We start from the raw sequence: 19978 nt of genomic DNA, 5'->3' as shown, positions 1-19978 counted from the left end.
ACCAATATACGAGCAAAAAATTTTCAATTTTTGCGGTCGTATAAAAACTTTATAACTTTGACTCTCAAACTGGTCAAAAACAACAAAATTTGTCTTTAAGGAAAGCAAGAAAAAAGTCAGATTCAGTCCAATTCAGATTTTGAAAACATAAAATATCTTACCTGCTTTAAATATCTATTAACAGTGAATACAGGTCAGTGAATCAATACTATAAGGAGATGTCAATCAATAGTTCACTACTTAGCAGGAACTTTACTTAACTCAAGACAATCCACTAATGCATTAACTTGTACATTAATCCAACATCTTTATATTAATGGTAAATTATCATATATAAAGCAAGTCTGAGAAGAGCAAAAAGCTTTCAAACGATACATTTAAGGTTAAATTAATAAACTGCTCCTTGGATTTAGGGGCAATTGTGATAGATGAAAACTTTCCCATAATATGATATAACCACAATTTGTAACATTCTTCATCTGTAAAACTGTTAGTTATACATGTACAAGGCAATACATGTACTTGTACATGTTGTAAAGAACTTGCACTTTCTGGACCATATTTAAGCAACTATGGCATCCAATTGTGTTGACACCTAATTATGTCATTTATAAATTTATGTCATTTATTATTCATCCTAGAAGATTGAACATATATAAATGATAATATGGAAATAACTTAAGGGAATCCATTCATCTTTCATATAAATTGTAGGGTGCATGTACTTGCAACATAGCTTCTTATGTACAAATTTATAAAGGATACATTGAAAAATCAGATTTATCAGCCAAATTAAATCATAAACATAATATGATGACACAACTATGAATAAAGTACATAATCTTCTGCCAAAATATATTTCATGACTTTATTTTTAAATAGTCTACAGGCATTCCATTGAAAGGTAACAAAATAGACATTTGTGTTCAAATCATCAGCAGATGATAGTTAATAAAGTATTTTTTTCCTGGTCCAAGCAATATAAAGATTTTCAAATACAGACATTGCAAAACAATTGATGTTTATTAGAGCTACTAAGTAACTAAGGAATTCAGTAAATTTCCAATAAAACCCAAAGAGGATACATGTACATGATGTATCAAAAACTATACAGGCATGACAGGAACACCTGAACACCATGGGTTTTCCTGCCAAATTTTGTTCAATTTTTTCAAAGGTAATTAGTCTGACTCCAAACAATGGCAAAGCTAATCATGCTAATGGTGAACATTGTTGGAATGGCCAGGTGAGTAAAATATTTTAACTGTAGAGTCTTCACAACACATTTGGATATGCATTAGAAAAACTTTCATGAATTTATTTCGTGATCAAAATAATTTCTGTGCATACAATTTTAAATAGCATGATAATTTGAAAAAGTACAGAACAGGGAATGCTTTGTAAGTGAGTTTTTTTATTGATAACTTTTATAATTGACCTACATGTAAAAGAAGACGTCACAATACTAAATGTAGAAAGCTATTTATCCAGGCTATATCAATTGCAGGTAACTGTATAGTTATTTCTGATTTCCATTATATTGAAACAGATTTTTGAAGGTTTTGTTCTCTAATTGATGTGTACATGCATATGCCTGTTAAAGAATAATGTGTAATATGCCGAGGCATCCATCTTCCCTGGACTTCCCAGATTTTTTATTTCATCCTAATAAAATTTTCCTTTTCAACACTTTTTAAAATGCTTTTATTCAAGTTCTTAATGGAACTTACAATACAAGAGCTTCGCTCATATACACCTCGCCAAAAGTTAAACAATGTTTTTGCTTCCATTTTTTGTTTTAAAATTAAATTTGATACTGCTTTGTTTCCAATTTTTTCGTTTATCTATTGTTAATCGACAGGAAAGAATTCAGGTATAAATTCTATGCCTAGGTACCTTAAAGAACAGATTTTCTAAAGATACATACAATTTTTTTCCTTGCAAGTTTCGTGCAATGAAATGAAACTGTTTACCGCAGACTAAATTGTGCCAATTTACGTGTCCATAGACCAGTCAAAAGACCATTGCTAACTAGTAGACACCGTCAATTTTGACATCAGTGGTCACATGGTCACAGCATTTGGACTTTCAGACAGTGGGATCAGTTCATTGGTCTGACGAGATCAGATTTCTCCTACATCATATTTATGAGCGCATTGGCTTATGGCGTCTTCGAAATACAGAATACAGGAAACAGCAAATCCTTAGAACCACAGCATTTACTGTTTGAGGTTTGGCAGTTTGTGGATGCTTTTCATTCGACTGCAAAATGGATCATTATGTTCTGGATGGGGCTAGGGCGGGTCAAAAATATCACGATAACATCATCCGGGATATCATAGTGCCACAGTTTGGCAATCACAATCATACAACTAGACTAACTTTCATTTACGATAATGCTAAACCACAAAGAGCACACATTTTTTCAGATTATTTACGTCAGGAAGTAATTGAAACCATTCCTTGGCCACCCATGTCACCGGATATAAATTTTAATGAGCAGGTCTGGGATGATTTTAGTTGAAAAATCAAAAACAGGGTTCCAACTAGTAAGAATTAACATGAATTACGAGCAGCCTTGATTGTAGAATGGCAAAGAATTCCTGATAGAACATTACGACGCTTAGTTCAAAGCATGAGACTACGTGTGGATGAACTTTTCCAGAATCGTGGAGGATACACTCGCTACTGCCTTAAATTGTACTTCAATGTACAAATGTATTCACAAATGGTCTCTCTCAAGTTTTGAAAAGAATTTTGTGTATAGTCAGTGCAGAGCAAATTTTTCAAAAAATTCAGTATAAGTTGAAACTTAATCTTGTATTTTATTTTGCCATTTTACAACCATTGGCCCAAAATGAAATAGTCAGTCTAAAAACAGTCCAAACTTTCATTTTTCAATTAACATTCTATATGTTATCTTATAACAAGAGTGCACACGCTGAAATCTCTCGCCTTCTATATTAATCATTGATATTATGTTGATAGTCCTAAGTATAAAGCTAAGCTTTATTACAACTGTCACATAAAGTTAACATTAACCAAGATAACTAAACAAAGACCAATGAACCTTGAAAAAGAGGTCCAGGTCAGATGAACCATGCCAGGCAGACAAGTGCAGCTAACAATGCTTCTATACAACATATATAGTTGACCCATTACTTATAGTTTAAGAAAAATAGACCAAAACACAAAAACTTAACACTGTGCAATGAACCGTGAAAATGAGGTCACGGTTAAATAAAACCTGCTCGACTGACATAAAGATAATAAAATATTTCCATACACCAAATATAGTTGACCTATGGCATATAGCATTGGATAAAAAGACCAAAACTCAAAAACTTAACTTTGACCACTGAACCATGAAAATGAGGTCAAGGTCACATGACATCTGCCCGCTAGACATGTACACTTAACAATCATTCCATACAACAAATATAGTAGACCTATTGCATATGGTATGAGAAAAACAGACCAAAACACAAAAATTTAACTATAACCACTGAACCATGAAAATGAGGTCAAGGTTAGATGACACCTGCCAGTTGGACATGTACACCTTACAGTCCTTCCATACACCGAATATACTAGCCCTATTGCTTATAGTATCTGAGATATGGACTTGACCACCAAAACTTAACCTTGTTCACTGATCCATGAAATGAGGTCGAGGTCAAGTGAAAACTGTCTGACAGACACGAGGACCTTGCAAGGTACGCACATATCAAATATAGTTATCCTATTGCTTATAATAAGAGAGAATTCAACATTACAAAAAATTTGAACTTTTTTTTCAAGTGGTCACTGAACCATGAAAATGAGGTCAAGGACATTGGACAGTGACTGACGGAAACTTCGTAACATGAAGCATCTATATACAAAGTATGAAGCATCCAGGTCTTCCACCTTCCAAAATATAAAGCTTTTAAGAAGTGAGCTAACGCCGCCGCCGTAGCCGCCGCCGCCAGATCACTATCCCTTTGTCGAGCTTTCTGCAACAAAAGTTGCAGGCTCGACAAAAACACAAATTCAGTTCATTTTATCGATATATCGATTAGTTATGAATTCATTAGAAAAAGATTCTGGAAAAGTGTTGCTTAACTTTTGGTGAGGTGTATAGATCAAAAATGCAGAATGCTACATAAAAGTTACCTCAAACCATATCTATTTAGCAATAGGTATATAGATATAAGAAGAAGTGATATAAGTGTTAATGAGACAAATCTCCATCCAAGTCACAATTTGCAAAAGTTAACCATCATACATGTAGGTAAAAGTACAGTCTTCACCATGGAGATTTGGTGCACACCAAACAGCAAGCTATAAAGGGACCCAAAAATGACTAGTGTAAAACTATTTTATAAGTATTTAAACATTGTTTGGTTATTTAAGTATTTTTTAAATATTTTATAAGCTGTAGTTTCTATAAAACTCCATAGTCATGTTCTATTAAATGATAAAAATAAGGAGATGTGTTATAATTGATAATGAGACAACTAGTCAACAGAGTCAAAATAATGCAGATTTACTCCACTATATATTACAGTACATATCAATGATTAACACATGTACCATATATTGATGATATAGTCAGCTTTAAAAGGCCCTAACATGGGACAACGTAGAACAATTCAAACCAAAAAAACAAAACCAATGGGATTGATTTATGACAAAATAATATAAAAGATAGAAACCAACCACCACCACTGAATTACATGCTTCAGATTTGTACATGCACATACATGTAGCATATTAATCTATTGTAATAAAAATTCATAATATCTAATAAAATTTGTAGATTTAGCTAACAAGGTCCTTATATTTGTATAAAATAACATTTGTTTATAGTGGAAAGTTGTTTTAAAGTTAAATAAGCTACAATTAAAAATTGCTTTCTAGTCCCTCTCTGTGATTACCTGTAGAGAACTTTGGTACATTTCCTAATCAATCTATCATGAAGGGAAGATAAATAATACACATTTCAATCATAGTCTTTTTCAAAAATGATGAACGGTTCTTTATATTGGTATGTAATCATTTTAAACGTTTCAAATTTATGAAATTATATTCGTACATCAATGTTTTTGATACACCAATAACAAAAACTGAAATATATTGAATTGATACATTTTGTAACTATTCAAATTTATATCAGAAACCTAAACTTAATTATAAAATAATGAACCTGTTAAAGGGAGACAATACTCGCATAACTTTTTCGAATTGGCACATAATACAACGGAATGTCACTCTTGCATACAAATGGCACATCAATATAATTAATTAACTGTGCAATCGCGCTCCACCTTCAATGATGGTTCTAAATTATAAATATAACCAAAAGTTGTTAATCTATAGATAGTAAAGACTAATGAAATCTAACCCACTGTTAAAATATTTCTTTGCATTTTTTTTAAAACTTCCTCAGTAAAATGCTTGAGCCACTTGACTTTCATAGCTCATAATTAACATTTTTACACAATATTTAAATAAAGTAGCTAAAGATTATTCGCTTCCCAAAGTGTAAGACGCAATAAAAATCGTATGCTTGCACCATCTTACCCAAAAACAGATTTAATTAAGTTCTGAACATTTCGACATTTCTTCGTTAAAACCGGTTTTAAACAAATCACAAGTTCGTGTTAAGATCCGACTAAATACCCATATCCCGATATTGTCAGGTTAATTTGCTAATACATGTACTATTGGGTTAAAGTTAAACACTTTTGTAAGTGTTAAACTTTCCCCTAACATAGGACAGTGGTGTAATAACATAGCATAAGAAGAAACTGCAAAAATCTGTTGCAAAAAATGACAAAAGACACCATGTACCATTGTACCCATCTAAGAGTAGTAACATGTACTATATATATTCCCAGTTGCTGAAATTAAAGCTAGTTCAAACTTTAAAGCCAATATTACTTGATTTATTTCACTTGACTGGGCAGGATTTAACTGGTTTGCTTATTTAAGACCAGTTCATCTTTAGACAGGTGTTGTGGGATAATCTCATCAATGAGGTGTCAAATCATTTGTCACAAAGTATACACTCTGTTCATGCTGTTCAATTGTATATCGATTTGGTGACACTTAAATAGGGGATTAGAAATCAACTATAATTATGACGGCCATCATCCTTATCACACACATCTTCAAATAAACTGTCCTTATGCAAATTAAAATGAACGCTTGGCCCAATCAGTTGAAATTAAACATTGGTAATAACAACTACTTAAAATTCATGTTTGCCTGGATCAATCAGTACAAAAGTAGTGTAAAGACCACACAGTATTGGCTCACACCAAACAGCAAGCTATAAAGGGCCCCAAAAATGACTAGTGTAAAACCATTCAAATGGGAACAAGAGTGCACACGCTGAAATGTCTCGCCTTCTATACTAATCATTGATATTATGTTGATAGTCCTAAGTATAAAAAGCTAAGCTTTATTACAACTGTCACATAAACTTAACATTAACCAAGATAACTAAACAAAGACCAATGAACCTTGAAAATGAGGTCAAGGTCAGATGAACCATGCCAGGCAGACATGTACAGCTAACAATGCTTCTATACAACATATATAGTTGACCCATTACTTATAGTTTAAGAAAAATAGACCAAAACACAAAAACTTAACACTGTGCAATGAACCGTGAAAATGAGATCACGGTCAAATAAAACCTGCGTGACTGACATAAAGATAATAAAATATTTCCATACACCAAATATAGTTGACCTATGGCATATAGTATTAGATAAAAAGACCAAAACTCAAAAACTTAACTTTGACCACTGAACCATGAAAATGAGGTCAAGGTCACACGACATCTGCCCGCTAGACATGTATACCTTACAATCATTCCATACAACAAATTTAGTAGACCTATTGCATATAGTATGAGAAAAACAGACCAAAACACAAAAATTTAACTATAACCATTGAACCATGAAAATGAGGTCAAGGTCAGATGACACCTGCCAGTTGGACATGTACACATTACAGTCCTTCCATACACTGAATATACTAGCCCTATTGCTTATAGTATCTGAGATATGGACTTGACCACCAAAACTTAACCTTGTTCACTGATCAATGAAATGAGGTCGAGGTCAAGTGAAAACTGTCTGACAGACAGTGTTCTCCCCAGGATTTTTGGATAGCACCAGGGTAACGCGTGACGAAATGAATTTTACAATATTTTGTGTCACGTTGCATCGCTTATTTTTTTCTTGTTAGTTTTTGCCTTTGTTTTATTAACTGTGGTACTGTGTTGTATGGACTTTGGGTCAGAAAATTATTGGTAGAAAAAGTAAATCAATAAACAGTTTGTATACTTTAATATCTTTGAAGAATAAGTAAATGAAAGCACAATTAGTCTTTAAACTAAAGTCACTTCTTATATTTTGATCAAGCCATTTTGTCCTGATACTTGTAGTGACACTACACATTCCCCATGTTAGATTTCACCATAACAATTAACTTTGAACAAGAGTAAATTTTGATACAGAACCTTCAGTAGATTAAAACTACTTTCCATAGTTTTAGACCCGATTCTTTAAAACAACAACAAATTATTTTTATAGTTAATAATTTGTTTAGACATGAATAGTACTTATAAAAATATATCTATCCACTAGTTCATATTTAGCTGTAGCCCTGCTTTGGATTATATTGTAATTTTGGCAGTAGGCTTGTCAGCCCATGCACAGTCATATAAATCAAAAATTGAAAATTCTACTAATTTAATATAATATGTCTGTGCATCAATAAAAGTATGATTCTCAAAAATAATTTTCAAAACATTTTTGTTGGTATGTTCTAATAAAGTTTTTATCCTTAATGTAACATTCTAATATAATTTTGCATTCAATTTGTAATTTATTTTTATTTTCAATGAGAAATTATATTTGAGGAGCATTTATTTGTGATAAGCAAAATCAGGGGAAGTAACTCCACAATTAATTTCCAACAGGCAAATTATTTTGACTCAAGACTGGCTTAATACAGTTCATTAACAAATGTCTGCTTGTCCCTCACAAGTCTTATTAAAATTATGATCTCTTAATTAATTAAAACACAAAAGAATCATGTACATCGATTAAATCCAATCATCAAGGTTAACCTCAAAAGGTAAATTGATCACGTGGTGTAAACAATCTACCTGTCAGATCTGGATTAAACTGGTTAGAACTGGTCAGTTTTCATGTAAAATTTTAAACCTCAGGAAAGTTGAACAAGTCGTCTCAAACTTTACCGACTTACGATTTTTTTACCAAAAACTTTAGCACCACGGAGAAAAATTATACATCGCGGCAAGAACGATACCACCGCGGTAGAAAATTATACATCGCGGGCCCGTGGTCCTTTAAGGGCCTGGGGAGAACACTGACAGACATGAGGACCTTTCACATATCAAATATAGTTATCCTATTACTTATAATAAGAGAGAATTCAACATTACAAAAAATTTGAACTTTTTTTCCAAGTGGTCACTGAACCATGAAAATGAGGTCAAGGACATTGGACCTGTGACTGATGGAAACTTCGTAACATGAAGCATCTATATACAAAGTATGAAGCATCCAGGTCTTCCACCTTCTAAAATATAAAGCTTTTAAGAAGTGAGCTAACGCCGCCGCCGCTGCCGCCATAGCCGCCGTCGCCGGATCACTATCCCTATGTCGAGCTTTCTGCAACAAAAGTTGCAGATTCGACAAAAACCAACGGTCTAATCTATATATAATAAACTAAAAACGAGAAACACTTATGAATCACATCAATAAACGTCAACTACTGAACATTAGATTCTTCACTTAAAACAGGTGCAAACAAATGCAGCGGGTTTAAATGTTTTAATACATGTAGGTACATGTACCAACCTTCACCCTTATCTGAAACAATAGAGTAACATCACAACATAGAAATACACACTATAAAATATCAATTGAAATGGCTTAACTCAATCAAAAGACATAAACAAGATAAGATAAGATAAGATAAGATATTTTTATTTCCAATTATGGGCCCCAAAGGGCATAAACATTACAACATCAATAATTTTATATAAAATGCAATTTTTAGATTACAAACATAGGCAATAACATGTACATGTATATGTATGATCATTTTAGAATGCTATTTAAATATATATTTCAAATATAACAGAATGAGACTTTTTGTCAATAATTAAGATGTGTGATCTACTGCTCACTAATTATTCATACTCCTGTACTTATTTTTGAGATAAAGGAAATAGATTCAGTTATACCAATTTTTATATAATACAGGTTGTTTTCCTGTCGATTATCCCTGTTAATTACACATTTTTGTTACCTGATAGTGATATTTATGTTTCAGTAGATAAAATGTGTTAACTTTGTGTCAATGTCATAATGTCACTAATTTACATAAAAGTTACTTTCAAATCATGATCAGAGTTTTAAATTTTAAGTTTACATTATATTTGCCTTATGCTTGATGTAGTTCCTGTATAACACATGCATATAGACATATATATACATATAAACTGTCATATATGTACCGGTACATCAGCATCCAGGTAATTAGGAACAATTAGCTCCTTCATATTTTCCATGGACCAAATCAATTAAAATTATCTGCAATGTTAATGACTTCCTTCATTCCTTCTTTTTAATTTAAGTGCATTCTTTTTTGGTAAAATATTGCTAACAGTAAAACTCTTGTATTTTGACACATGTATGGTGAAACTAAAAATTGCATTTTGCAACATTGGAGAAGCCCAGGAAGGATCCTTGATTTTAATGTAACAAGATCAGAGCTTGTTTGTTTTTTTTGCTTAAATAAGATTGGCATAATATAAATAGAGGTGTCAATTGTCAAATTGAAACTCAACCTTGTCTTTACTAAAAACTTTAAAATTTGTGTATTTCTTAAGTCAATACTGTTATAACATCACAGTAGAAACCAATTTTCAATGAACCCATTTACGCCAACTGACCTCAGGGTTTTCCAATATAAATAATGAGTCACTTTTAAAAACATCCCTCCGTCAAGAATAGTCAGTTCTGCTACCAATGACAATATAAAATCACAACATGCAGATTTCCTGTGTATATAAAAAAGAAAATGTGGTATGATTGCCAATGAGGCATCACATCATAAGAGACCAAATAACACAGAAATTAACAATTATAGGTCACTATATGGCCTTCAACAATGAGTAATGGTCATTTGTCATAAGTCTGTGGTATTATGCAAGTGGATATTTGAGCTTGTGGTAGCTTATACACGTACATGTATATGTACACTTTTACATTTAAGTGTTATAAAGATATGGAAAGTAACACACTTGTATAATTTGTAGCTTTACAAGATAGTACTATATCGGATATATATCACAAGCATTACAGCTTGTAGGGTAGTACATTCAAAATTTTACCATAAGGGCAGTTTGGTTCCTTACACAGAACAAATTTGTAATTCTAAATAAATTGTACAAATGCAACAATGCTCAAACTTGTATAAAAAATTGAGAAAAATAATGACATACTTACTTTTTACAATCATGACAATGTTTTAAAGTATAAAAGTTCAAAAGAAAAAACTCAAATTCTTTTGATTCCGTTGTGTATTCATATAGATATTGGATGCTTCAGTATGTAAATTTAGGTTTCTATCCAAGTGTTTGGAGTCATCAGGAATGGAATGTTTTAAACATTCAAAACATTAGCATCTTAGAAGGCAAATCATTGCAAGTAAAACGCATAAAATTAAGTAATGTACTAATGATAATCAAGTGATTTACCCCTTAGAAAGTAAGTTTTAGAAGTTTAAACGTTAGGACAAGGTAAACAGAAAAAGGCATTTTCATATGTCCCACGATTATGTGTTTTTCATAAACGTACAATTGCAATTCTGGACTAGGCTATTTGGTCAGAAGGCAGGATACTCACTATATTGAGGTCATTGAATTCTTATAACAGTTAAAACGCAAACGGGAGTATTAAATTACATTGTAATGGTTTACTGATAATGATAGTTGCCGATGTTTGCTTGTCTCAGACTCATTCTGTCTGAACAGCTGAATCAACAACGATACACAAATGTTGTCGTAATGTTTTATACTTTTTCTTGATTGACTGATGCAAATTGGGTCTTCTACCTGCCAAAAGTGCATGACACTGACATCAATAAACTAGATTTACCTTATTTTTTTACCTGGTATTTTTTGACAAAAACAATTCTTTTCTGAACTTTGGAAAGTTGGTAAAATTCGACAAATATCTGTTTCTTTAAACGTAAATAAGACATAGATTTTACATAAAGTCTCTAACATTACAGTATTCAATTAAAATATAAATATCATTCAATATGTAAGAAATAAAATAGTTTTAACATATATAACTATTTTAAATTTATTGTAATAAAGTAAAAGATAATTTCATCTTATTATCTTATAATGTGTATTTTGATTTGTTTTGGTTTAGAGATTTTTAAAAGGTGGCTGGCGGTAAAATTCGTAAAATTTGTTTCGAGAACCCTTGCAACACTTTTTACAGGGTATTGGTTATTATTATAATTCCACAGGAGTTTTAAATCCTAATAATAAGGGGGTAAAAATATACCAAAGTCGACTATCACAGTAGAGAGAGAAGCACTGTGATAGTCGACTTTGGTATATTTTCGAGAGAAGCTCTACTGTGAGTGTGATGGTATCAGGTCCGTTCGCGCCCAATATACTTTCGCACCCTACACGTTCGCACCTCGCACGTTCGCACCCAAGGTCCGTTCGCACTCTACACGTTCGCGCCCAATTTTAATTCAAATTCTAGTTGAAAAATTGGAAAATCATGATTGTTGTTTTTAATTGCTTTCGTGTAAATACTGAATGTATTTATAGCTTGGTATGAGTAAAAGATTGAAGATTTTAAATGAAAAACACAAAAGATAATTGTTTTTAACAGCTTGGTCCCTTTGATCTGAAATAATGAAACAATACACTATTATATATCTCTATACATGATAAAATTTAATCAACACACACAAAAAAAAAAGAAACGTAGTCAGAATGTCACTTCATTTTGAAACGAGTCAATGAAACAAAAGTTATAGCAATACTGTACACTAACCAAAACATGATAAATAATTATTCAACACAAAATAAAACGTTGACAGAATCCCACTTTATTTAGAAAGGAATATAATTTTTTTTAACAATACACTATCCAAAACATGATTAAGATTTATTCAACCCAAAAAAATATGCTGTCTCACTTTATTTTGAGACCATGAAAACAATTATACTTATAAGAATACTACTTGCCAAAACTTGATTACAAAGTTATTAAACACAAAACCAATTAAAATTGGGCGCGAACATGTAGGGTGCGAACGGACTGTGGGTGCGAACATGTAGGGTGCGAAAATGAAAGGGGGCGAACATGAGTGGGTGCGAACGTGAATGGGCGCGAACGGGCCCGGATTCGAGTGTGATAGTCGACTTTGGTATATTTTCGAGAGAAGCTCTACTGTGAGTGTGATAGTCGACTTTGGCATATTTTTACCCCCTTATTGATATAATTTCAAACTCCTGTGATAATTCAAACAAAACAAAGATTTTTTAAAATGCAGATTCTATTCCAACTGATAAATGAAACACCAATATAATCATAGATAACCTCATGAGTCATGGTCTTGGAAGGCTTAATTTAAATTTTTGCTTTGACGCCTTCCTGCGACATAAAGCGTCAATGAAAAGAATATAATAGCCTTTCAAGATGTCATAATTATTTGGACTATCTCTCGACATGCAAAAAAAATTAAATTATTTTATTTAAAATACAGAACCAGTCCTATCGTATTATATGTCTCTGTCAGAACCAATTTTAATTCACGAAGCATGAGAACACACTAATACTATAGTTACTTTGGCAACAAGTTAAATCGGCACCTGATCATATGAGCACTCCACCCGTTAAACTTTAAAGTGAATTCAGCACCTAGTCGGAGACGGTCATAGAGAGAGAGAGAGATATTTTATTTTCAATTGAGGGCCCACAAGGGGCATATAAAGTATACAAGTATAAGGAAAAAGAACATTGCTTAGCATAGATACATAGAAATTAGAATTTACATACACAATCACGATACAATTAGATTTGTATTTATATGTCTCTGACCAGGGGAGGATCCAGCCATTTTAAAAAGGGGTGTTTCCAACTATCAGAGATGCAACTAATCGTCGGACCTGTCGGACCTAAGGGGCAGAATTTATGCAGGTCCGGCAAAACTAGTTGCTCTGCAGGACCTGATGGCCGGCAATATTTTAGTCTGCTTGGGTCAGCCAAAACTGATTTCCCTGTCGGTCCCAGCAGAGTATTTTGTTTATAAAATTGTGATTTTACAACCACGTTGCATGATTAGATAGAACAACATGCAAGGCTTCGATTACATAATAGAAATCGGGAGTTCAAACTGTGTTAATGATAAATATTATAGCCTGACACAACTTCCAAATATCCCTCCTTAAAAAATAAAAAAATAAACCTTTTGCAGTATAAATTTCTGTTTTGAAATGGTAAGTTTTGACATCTCAATTTATTGAAATATTTATATCAAACGCAGTTGATTAGTTGTAACAGAGAATACACACCATTGGCTTGAAAAATGATGTAACTTTGACCCCTAGCAGAGTTCCAAAAAATATATAGGTCACTGAATATTCATAATATATTTCAGATCGTCTGTTGTTTTGATGTCAAAAATTTGTTTTATTTTTTAAACTTTTCTTTCAAATTAGTTTTAATCCATAAAAAAATTAAAAACATTGCCTGACTGTACCTTAAGTTGAATATCTATATCCAAATTCAATTAATTAAAGCTGTAATCCATGATCACAAATTGAATGCTTTGTTTACAATTGTTGAAAGCCATGTGCTTTTTGGCGGGAAAATTCGGGAAACCCCTTAACAGAAAACAGTTACATTTCATTGTTATTTATAAACAGTAAGAATTTCATTTTTATTAACTGCTAAAATTTATTCATGAAAAATAAAAAAATTCTTGAGGTGAAACTGATAATACTTTTTATACTCTACATCTACTAAAGGGATGGTAAAATGGAAAAAGGGGGGGGGGGGGCTGGTTTTTTTTCATAATATTACAAAAATAGATAATTTTGAGTGAAAATATAGGTCTGGCAGAAATGTGATGGGTCTGGCAAAACTTGGTACCCTGAAGGCCCCAATGTCTGACAGGAAAAAAAAACTGTTTGCATCTCTGAACTATGTCCCCATTCAAATGCATTGATTGTCCAAAAAAAAGGGGGGTTCCAACATTGTGCATTTCGATCGATTAGTTATTAATAGTTATAAACAAAGTGAATATGATCATTAATGAACTTCTATTTCATCAATTCATGTCTATGGGGTCTACTCTGAGGGGGGTATTCACATTAGTCATAACTAGTTAGTAAATGGAAGTCTGGAGCTGGCATGTCAGTTAACTGCTAGTAGTCTGTTGTTATTTATGTATTATTGTCATTTTGTTTATTTTCTTTGGTTACATCTTCTGACATCAGACTCGGACTTCTCTTGAACTGCATTTTAATGTGCGTATTGTTATGCTTTTACTTTTCTACACTGGTTAGAGGTATAGGGGGAGGGTTGAGATCTCACAAACATGTTTAACCCCGCCGCATTTTTTGTGCCTGTCCCAAGTCAGGAGCCTCTGGCCTTTGTTAGTCTTGTATTATTTAAATTTTAGTTTCTTGTGCACAATTTGGAAATTAGTATGGCGTTCATTATCACTGAACTAGTATATATTTGTTTAGGGGCCAGCTGAAGGACGCCTCCGGGTGCGGGAATTTCTCGCTACATTGAAGACCTGTTGGTGACCTTCTGCTGTTGTGTTTTTTTATTTTGGTCGGGTTGTTGTCTCTTTGACACATTCCCCATTTCCATTCTCAATTTTATTATTTACAACTAGTAAAAGATGCACCTTATAGCTACTAAGTCCTATTGGTGGGAAAAAGCAGTCACTTTTATGACTTTCAGTTTGTATCAAGTGTCACATCTGTAAATTATAACGAGGTGAAGATGGAAAACCTGTAAAAGGGTGAACATTTTGAAATTTGAATAGTTTAGAATCCATCTTGTTATGGGAGAGGATTTATTATAGGGATTGGCTCATGCTTCACAAAATATTTTTACATATATGATGTTTTCACTATTGTCTATAGCTATATACCAGGGAATTACTATTTATGGCTGTGGCAAGTCTAACAGTGAGAATTTTTTATGGAAATATTCTTTATAAAGCACAAAAATGTCAGTATTCACCTCAGAAACTAACAAAACCTTTAAATAGACTTATTAAGAAGGGATATAGTTACGATACTGTTGTCTGGTCATTAAAGATTGCATATTTTGGCGTTAATATTGATTCACTTATAGGGTCTTTGCAGCATATTTTGGCGTTAATATTGATTCACTTATAGGGTCTTTGCATCGGAACTAAACACATTTATTAAAAAACCAGTTATTGGCATGACACAGGTTATGTTCTTCTCATATATGTTATGATGGTATGATACTAAACCCCTAACGGGAAGGATTGTGCCAGATATTCATATGATGAAATCATAATCTTTCAATCAGTTTAATTGAAGTCTGGAGCTGGCATGTCAGTTAACTGCTAGTAGTCTGTTGTTATTTATGTGTTATTGTCAGTTTGTTTATTTTCTTTGGTTACATCTTCTGACATCAGACTCAAACTTCTCTTGAACTGAATTTTAAATGTGCGTATTGTTATGCGTTTATACTTTTCTACATTGGCTAGAGGTATTGAGGGAGGGTTGAGATCTCATAACATGCTTAATCCCGCCACATTTTTGGGCCTGTCCCAAGTCAGGAGCCCCTGGCCCTTGTTAGTCTTGTATTATGTTAATTTTAGTTTCTTGTGTACAATTTGGAAATTAGTATGGCGTTCATTTTCACTGAACTAGTATATATTTGTTTAGGGGCCAGCTGAGGGACGCCTCCAGGTGCGGGAATTTCTCGCTACATTGAAGACCTGTTGGTGACCTTCTGCTGTTGTTTTTTTCTATGGTCGGGTTGTCTCTTTGACACATTCCCCATTTCCATTCTCAATTTTATCATTCTGGCACTTTTGATTCAAATACAGTATAGACTAAGTCTATTACCAATCTGATTACCAAAAACTAGTGCTTTTATGACAAGGAGAAAAAAAAAAGCTCACAGGGAAATACACACAAGATCCTTATTGTCCAGTGACAGTAACAGAGATGGGTCCGATTACTTACAATGTAATTCAGGGTTCGTACGGGGCATGGAATCCTGGAAAAGTCATGGATTTTTATTTAGGGGGGGGGAAGGCCTTTAAAAGTCATGGAAAGCTATATTTTAGTGACAAGTCCTTGAATAGTCATGGAAAATGATTATTTGCACTGTAATCTTTATTGCATGTCTTCAAACATCTAAAATTAAATGATCCCCGTAGTTTTTGTCGAAACTGTTTCTTTTTCGAATGCTAGAAACAAGGCCCCAGTTGTGGTAAGGCCAACCTTAAAAATATGTTTGTTTGCAGTTTTCCGACTGTACCTTCAGACTGAAGGGTCGGTAGGTAGGAAAAATATTTTATTTTATCAGCCAAAATACAGTTTAAACAAGCAGTTACACTAAACCAAGTTTCTTGTGAAGAAAAAAAAACATTTTAAAACAACAAACACTGGACATGTTGAAAACCAACATCAAATGAACAGGCATTTTCAGATAAAAAACTTTTTAACCAAAACTGAAACTTTAACATAGTGTCATTATCCAATTTATGACATAAAATACTAGTATGGTATAATTATCAAATACTGGAACACTTATAAACAAGGAATGTCATTATGACTAGAACTGTTTTAAAGAAATATATTCAGACATGTATGCTTCTTGACTAGAATGTTTTCATGAGTAGAGTATTTTCATCAGAAAAATGTAGATATTAAAGATTTATAAGACAATGTATTAAAGAGTGTATTTTTAATAAAAAAAAATAACCATTGAATCTTCCTCAATTGAAAAAAAGGCAACTTGAAAAAAAAGTATTAAGACATTCGACTGTTTTCATATTTCTAACAATATTTAATTATATGTGATAAGGTTATATTTTTGCCAGGCTTTAATGAAAACCAAAGAAATCTAAAGTTTGGGGTGAAGTCCATAGCACCCCATTAAAAGTAAATGGTCTGTACTGAAATGTTTTTAATGGATAAAAAAAATTGGCAGTATAGCTCCTAAGGACATGTTTTAATTGAATTCACACAGGCCACACAGTTTGGGTATATTTAATATTGTAAGAAAGAGAATGATTGCAATGAGTGGGGCAGCCCCCCTCATCCTAAAGGAGCATACTCATCCCAGCAGGCACAAAACGTTGTATCAACGTTGATCCAAAGTCAGTCTTCAACGTTGTTACAACGTTGAAATTTGGGTTAGTTTTGAAAGTTGTAATGACGTTGAAATTCTGACGTTGAATCAACGTTGCAGTTTCAACGTTGTATTGACGTTGATAACATGTTGAAATCGGGTCCAGTGACGTTGAAATCAGGTCGGGTTTAGGTTGAAATCAGGTCGAGTTGGGTTGAAATCAAGTCTGGTTTAGGTTGAAATCAGGTCGAGTTAGGTTGTAGTTGGGTCATTTGTAGGTTGGTTGAAGTGATGGTTTTTGGGTGTACATTAATCCTAATTGGCACGTGTTCAAATACAATAACAAAATACCCGAATTATGAAATGAAAAAGCCACTTTCAAGTTTTATTTCAATTTAGTGTCCATCAACAGTTCCTTTCTCATTAAGGGACTCCAGAAGAGAATAGTAGACAATAACAATCAGAAACAAAGAAAGAGACAGTTACAATATCAAAATTTTATTTGAAACCAAATATATCAATATTAACAAAGCTTACTTTTCTAGCACATCAAATTTCTCAAAGCAAAGGAAAAAAGAAAAACTTACTACAGTACACTGGTTTGATTCTGGTTGATCAAGTTTTCCAACTTATACAAAATTATGTAAATGCAGCAAATTTGACACAGTGACACAAAATGCCTCCTTTGTTTTATGTGAATACATAGCAGGACCATTAAAAAAAAGATGTTCTCATTTTAAGTTTTTGTAATCCGATATTTCATGTATTTACTTCTTTTTTATTGTCTTTTTTTCATTTTTATTGATACTTGTTGATCTGAAATTTGACTTTTTGAGGGTATACCGTATGTTTTTTTTTTTTTCAATTTATCTTGAAGGCATTTGGAACAAACCATACCATCACCAAGATGTTTACTCATTCAATCATTTCCTATACACCCGATACAATTGAGTAAACCGGAGAAAAAAAGATGCACCAAATAACGTATTTCTAAATTTCACTGCCTTTTTTTACTGGCACTAAATTAACTATAGAAATTAAAAAAAAAAAAGGTTTTTAAAATGAAAAATTTATTTTGTTTTAATGATTTATTCTTTTTGCCTAGAAACTCCTTCTGCTCTCTGTGGGGCACTTTTCAAATGTCCTGATCACTGCTCGGATATTTTGGATTCTGGTGTCTCTCTGTGGCAAACTAGAACAGCATCTGAAAGCATGGAAAAGAAATAACATAAATTTGAATTACATAAATAAAGTTGTGTACTTTTACAAGCCGGAAATGTTATCAAATTCTACCAATTATAAGACAATTATTTCAAATCATAGAAAACAACATGTTCATTTGAAACAATTGTACCAGCTTGCATAATAACAAGACAAAGCATGAATCCTTTAAACCAGATCTGTGTTTTGCAATAACCATAATGTTCATATACAGATAAAACTATCAAAGATGAGAGATATTTAACGAAAAAATATAAAAGACCAAAACAGTGTTTAAGAGCAGACCATATCGAGTTGTATTGGAACGAATGGCTAGTTTTCAATGACACCCTCCCCCTTTTTCTGATATTACTGACTCTGTGCATGACTAGATATGTTTTATGTTAGTTTGCTAATTAGAGGATATATGCAATCATGTTTCGACATGAAACTGAATTAGATTCAGTAAGATAAGATCTTCTCATAATTTCTGTGAAGGTAAACATGCAGATAATCTGATAAATAATTTGAATGTGTTTGTTTATATTATGATTCTTCGTTAATTTAACTGTAAAATAGACTTACGCTAATATCAAGAGATTTATACAGAAAAGTCTTCTATCTTCTTTATATTCCTTAGACGCAGTTGTTCACTATTTGTTCATCAGTCTGGTGCGATAATTTCTCGAGGATGATTTTCAAAATTTTCTAAACGGATGTTAAAAAGAGGTGCGCGTGCTTGCGTGTGCATCCAAATGTAAATATTCGGAACTCCAGTTGAAAAACCGCGAAAATTTAAAAACTTCTCAATTACTATGATTACATTGTACATCGATGATATTTTAAGTTTATATTTTAAATATCAATCGGTCAAAAAAAAATAAATAAATATACCGAATAATTTCACCTATTTATTTAATTGAATGAAAGCAATTAAAAAAATCGATTTGATTTAAAAAATATATAAACTAAGAATATATCATATTTATACAGATATACATATAATTAAAATAGCATGAACAGGTTTTGAGATCTCCCAAAATATAAATAATTAATAAACCAAAATTAGATCTTCTTAATAATTGGTTAGAATTGATTTTTTTAAAGACACTAAAAAATAAACACAAATCAAAATTAATTTGAAAAAGCCGATTTGTTATTGGTAATGTCTCCAGAGTCCTGACCACTTGTTCTTGTCCAAAACTCCTTTCCATGCATAAACAATGCAATTCGTTCTACCCCCTTTTTTATGGGAAAAATGATTGATTATATAGGGATCATGGAAGCATGACAGGAGGAAACCCCCTCACGCTTATGGCAGTCAGTGGACCCCCTTATAAGTATTATAAATTCTA

At 32.5% G+C, this 19978-nt stretch overlaps 2 protein-coding genes and 1 long non-coding RNA gene across 9 annotated transcripts in view; 1 reads left to right on the top strand and 2 right to left on the bottom strand.

Moving 5' to 3' along the window:
* Positions 1–11296, bottom strand: part of LOC143064741 (transmembrane protein 98-like) — a 36240-nt gene extending 24944 nt beyond the window's left edge. The window contains exon 1 of one of the 4 annotated variants that reach the window (XM_076237808.1): positions 11193–11296. The gene's annotated coding sequence lies outside the window, so the exon portion shown is untranslated. Of the gene's footprint in view, positions 1–1442; positions 1465–10999; positions 11129–11192 lie in introns of those variants that run through there. The other 3 variants (XM_076237809.1, XM_076237810.1, XM_076237811.1) reach the window with 3 other exon arrangements.
* Positions 11297–11468: 172 nt separating this feature from the next.
* The window catches only part of LOC143064740 (uncharacterized), a 48913-nt gene continuing 40403 nt past the window's right edge, over positions 11469–19978 (top strand). For 2 of the 4 annotated variants that reach the window (XM_076237804.1, XM_076237802.1), the window contains exon 1: positions 11470–11547. The gene's annotated coding sequence lies outside the window, so the exon portion shown is untranslated. Of the gene's footprint in view, positions 11548–19978 lie in introns of all 4 variants that reach the window. The other 2 variants (XM_076237806.1, XM_076237803.1) reach the window with 2 other exon arrangements.
* LOC143064743 (uncharacterized) lies at positions 17780–19404 on the bottom strand. Its single transcript, XR_012975315.1, has 2 exons — positions 19209–19404; positions 17780–18627 (listed from the first exon to the last, which is right to left on the bottom strand). It is a non-coding gene; the product is annotated as an uncharacterized LOC143064743 (long non-coding RNA).

This window comes from Mytilus galloprovincialis, chromosome 2 (assembly GCF_965363235.1).
Source record: "Mytilus galloprovincialis chromosome 2, xbMytGall1.hap1.1, whole genome shotgun sequence".
Classification (NCBI taxonomy): domain Eukaryota; kingdom Metazoa; phylum Mollusca; class Bivalvia; order Mytilida; family Mytilidae; genus Mytilus; species Mytilus galloprovincialis.
This window is presented reverse-complemented; position numbering and strand designations above follow the sequence as displayed.